Genomic DNA, 4839 nt, shown 5'->3' with positions numbered 1-4839 from the left:
TCTCTTGGACACACCAAAGATATGGTTCCCTTGATGTGTTAACACCACCTAACAAGCCCAATTTTTTATATTTTCTAAATTTAATTATTGTAAACAAATTTTGCAATTCTAATATTGCGTTTTGAACTTTAATTTCAGTTTAAATTTTAGTTAAAACAAATAATAAAGAGCTCTATTTAAATATAAAAAAATTGAGTTATTATATTGAATAATTTTTTTTAAATGCTAAAATGATTTTTTGAAACAAGCTTTCAATCTTAGTTTTATTTATGTAAGCCTTTCTATTTTTATTTTTAAAAATAAAAGCTTTATTAGAAAACATATGAATTCTCCTATTAAATAATTTTAACAATTTTGAAATTTGAGGAACAAATTTTAAAAGATCAATTTTTTTAAAAAAAAGCACAATATATATAAATTTATATTTTTTATAAGAATTTTATATTTTGTTTAGAAACTTCTATTTAAAAAACGGTGAAGATTAGAACGTGCTTTCATTTCCACCTGGGCTTTTTCCATAATTCTTTTTTATCCATCCAAACATCCCCGAAAAACAAGGGTAGCTGTCCTATAAATAATAATAATAATAATAATATATTGCCCGCTATGATTTGCACATGTAGCACAAACAACTAAACAGGCTTTCAGTCACTTCTATTCTAATAGGGCAAAACATGTCTGTCTCACTTCCCGTCACTCCTATTCCAACCACGCAAGGGGTAGATCATCAGGGGGTGGCTCGCTCCACAGCGAATTTTCCTCCTAACATTTGGGGTGATCGTTTCCTCATCTACACTCCTGATGATGTTGTAAGTGTATAGAAATACTGCTTTGATATCTGGTGCTGGAAGATGAGTTAGTGTGCGTTTGGTAGCAATTCTAAGAATGTTTTGAGTTTTTTAATTATTTGAAAGATAAAAAATTTCAAGTATAAGAAGGTCTAAAACCACTTTCTAAAATCACTACTAAATGCACTCTTAGTTTCTTCCAATGTTTTCCTGGTGAGAGTATTCAGTCTAAATGTTTCAAACTTTTTATGAGAGGTAAGGAAATTTATTTAGCATGATTAAAAGGCTTCCTTGAAAACTGATTTTGAAAACAATTTTTGTTTTCTTATGACAAAAAATAGTTTTCTAAACAATTTATGGAGAACAATATGTTTTTTAAAACATTAGCAAATAGGCCTCAAATGTTTTTGTTGTGTTTGCAATTTTTCTGGTGTAGGTAACCCATGAATGTAAAGAACAGCAAATTGAAGATCTGAAAGAAGAAGTGAGAAATGAGCTAAAAGCCAGTGCCAGTAAGTCTCCGGAACTGCTGAAGTTGATAGATTCCATCCAACTCTTGGGATTGGCACACCACTTTGAAAGGGAGATCGAAGAAGCATTAAAAGACATGTATGGAACATACAGTCTGGTTGATGATAACGACGACTTCACAAATGCTTCGCTTCGGTTCCGACTACTAAGACAAGAAGGTCACCCCATTCCATCTGGTAAAAGCCCCTTTCCTATAGTTGCCAAAACATTTGTCATCTGAATTACTTACCATTCATTGATTTAATGAACTTTACTGATGAAATAGATGTATTTAATAAGTTCAAAGACAAGGAAGGCAACTTCAAGGAATATTTGATTGGTGACTCACTTGGCATGCTAGCTTTATATGAAGCTACACATTTGATGGTGCATGGAGAAGACATACTAGAGGAAGCCCTGGCTTTCACCACTACTCATCTTCAGTCCATGGCAACTGATCCAAATAATCCTCTTGCAAAACAAGTGATTCGTGCACTAAAGCGGCCCATTCGCAAGGGCTTGACAAGAGTGGAGGCAAGGCATTACATTTCCATCTACCAACAAGATGGTTCACATAATAAATCTTTACTCAAGCTTGCAAAGTTGGACTTCAACCTGTTGCAGTCACTCCATAGGAAAGAGCTAAGTGAGATCAGTAGGTAAGTTCTTGAAGCAATCATATGCAAAAAAAAACAAGCTATTTTAGCAATCTTCTTGACTCTCATCATCGGCTTATATATCTTTCAGGTGGTGGAAAGGTTTAGACGTTGCGACAAAGCTACCTTTTGCACGGGATAGACTAGTGGAGAGCTACTTTTGGACATTGGGAGTGTACTTTGAGCCCCAGTACTTCCCTGCTCGAAGGTTCTTAACGAAAGTGACCGCTATGTTAACCATTATGGATGATATATATGATGCATATGGTACAATCGAAGAACTTGAACTCCTTACAGAAGCAGTCGCAAGGTTAATTGGATACTTGCACATCAATTTCATTAGCAGAATTTCTAAACTTCTGGTATAGATTTCATAAAGTTCCAAAGATATATTCTGTAATTACTTCACTTTCAGATGGGATGCCAGCTGCATAGATCAACTGCCTGCAGATTATATGAAGTGGTTTTATCGGGCACTCTTGGATGTTTATGAAGAAATGGAAGAAGAGATGGCCAAGGAAGGGAAATTGTACGGTGTCCACTATGCAAAAGAAGTGGTTTGACACGATCGCCCTTCTTTTAGAGTGTGTTTGACAATGATTTTAAAAGTGATTTTAAAAAGTTTCTAGTTTTTCTAACATTTACTAATTTTTGTCTTTATCTTTCAAGTACTAGAAAAATTAGAAACATTTTTTATAATCATTGTTTAACATACTCCTAAATCCTTCAAAAATTATATATATAAAAGCTAATAGCATGATCTACATATTTGCATGATTATTTAACTCAGATGAAAGGCAAATCCAAGCCTACTTTATTGAAGCCAAATGGTTGAACCAACGATATGTACCAACATTCGATGAGTACATAAGTAATGCACTACTAAGTTCTGGTTACACTTTGCTCATTGCCACATCTTTCGTTGGCATGGGAGATGTAGTGACAGAGGAGGCCTTCCAATGGGTGCTCAGCCCCGCCAAGATGATTAGAGCTTCAGAAACCATCGCTAGGCTCATGGATGACTTAGTTTCCCACGAGGTATAAGATTCTTCTACTATTAAACCTAGAAATTAATTGCCTTAAGGGCATGACTTAAATATGAAAAATAGTATGTCTTATGTATAAAATAAAGTTTCCAAAATAGTTTTCATTTTTTCAATTGTTTTTAGAACTTTTTAAATATATATATATATATATATATATATATATATATATATATATTAATTTCAAAAAATCTCACATCTTTATAAAAAATAATCACTTTCAAAACAAATTTCTAATTAAAAACTATATTGAGTAAAAAAATTGTTAATTGTGTTTTTTAAATTATCTATCCCACTTTTTTTTTTCTTTTTTATGCTTTGCTCTTTGTGCAGTTCGAACAAACAAGAATGCATGCCCCCTCAAGCATTGAGTGTTACATGAAGCAATATGAGGTTACAAAGCAGGAGGCTTGTGATGAGTTGAATAAGCAAGTAGTCAGGGCATGGAAGGATATCAACCAGGAGTGCCTCAGACCTACACAAGTGCCAATGCACTCGTCACACGTGTTCTAAATTTTAGCCGTGTGATAGATATCTTGTACAAGGATGAAGATGAGTACACCCACAATGGAAAATTGATAAAAGATCTCATTACATGGATGCTCATAGACCCTGTGCCAATGTAAGTGGAGAGATGGGTCTAGCTATATTATGTTGTGTGCCGTATGAGGATATGATTAATTAATAATGTGAGTGATGTATAACATCACTTCCATTCCTGTTTGTTATCAAAATCTCTAGTATTGTAAGAATAATAATCTAGCATCAAGGGTGCTTAATGTTGATATCACCAAGTTGGGGGACGTATATATTTTGTATGTAAGCCCTTCCCAATTGTTTGCAATCAAGTCATTTGAAGAATTATCAACTTTCCTTTCTTGGATTGTTTTCCAAGCTCCTGCAATAGTTGATCAAATTTCTTTTCCCATTAATGGTTAGTTCAGGCCCTTACCTACATTATTCTTTAAACCTCCTCTTGGCGTAAGAAACAAATCATGGAGAGCTTCTTAAATTCTAAAAGCAACGTTTAAAGGTGAATTCCAATATTTAAGGGTGTTCTAGATCGAATTTTTAAATATTAGGCCTATACTTACCAATATGATTCATTTGTGTTCGAGAGAAGTAAGGCAACTCATGCTTTTGCTTATATGTATATGATAAATAGATTTTTATTTACTTAACTTTTAAAAAATATAAAATTATCTTTATTTTTAATAAAAGAATTTACAAAATATAATTTTATACATAAAATTCAATCATCAAGTAATCGTAATCACTTCTACTTTTAATATTAATACTAAACATAGCATCAGTTAAAAGCTACTTTAAATGGGCATACATAAATCGTAAACAAATGGTATTGGTTTATATAGAATGAGTGTTGTTTCGAGCCTATTGTATAACTGATTATATAACTTTTGACTTTTAGACGATATTTATTTATTTATTTATTTTATCTAAAATATGAATAAACTTGAATTTAGCTTAAATTCGGATAATGTTTTATGTTTAAATGTTATTAAGTTGTTTGTTTTATTAATCTTTTAATTCTATAAACATTAAATCAATCTATTTTTATATATTAAAACATATATAAATTTAATTATTATACTTCTTGATAAAATGTTGAAAACTAATAGTTTAAAAATAAATAATAATTAATGTATTCCCAAATATCACAAACAATTGTGGACCCCGCATTTTGCTCAATGCGTTCCCACTCGATGGCGAAACTCACTTTTTACTTTATTTGATGAAAATCTGATTTTTAGAAAAAGACTTGGAGTCGCCACTTATTTTTATTTTTATTTTTTTTAAGGGAAAAATCAAATAAGAAAGAAA

The 4839-nt window shown here is 31.8% G+C and overlaps 1 pseudogene; it reads left to right on the top strand.

Moving 5' to 3' along the window:
* The first annotated feature begins 636 nt into the window (after nt 1-636).
* LOC117909486 lies at nt 637-3790 on the top strand (annotated as a pseudogene).
* The last annotated feature ends 1049 nt before the right edge of the window (nt 3791-4839 follow it).

Source organism: Vitis riparia, chromosome 19 (genome assembly GCF_004353265.1).
Source record: "Vitis riparia cultivar Riparia Gloire de Montpellier isolate 1030 chromosome 19, EGFV_Vit.rip_1.0, whole genome shotgun sequence".
Classification (NCBI taxonomy): domain Eukaryota; kingdom Viridiplantae; phylum Streptophyta; class Magnoliopsida; order Vitales; family Vitaceae; genus Vitis; species Vitis riparia.
This window is presented reverse-complemented; position numbering and strand designations above follow the sequence as displayed.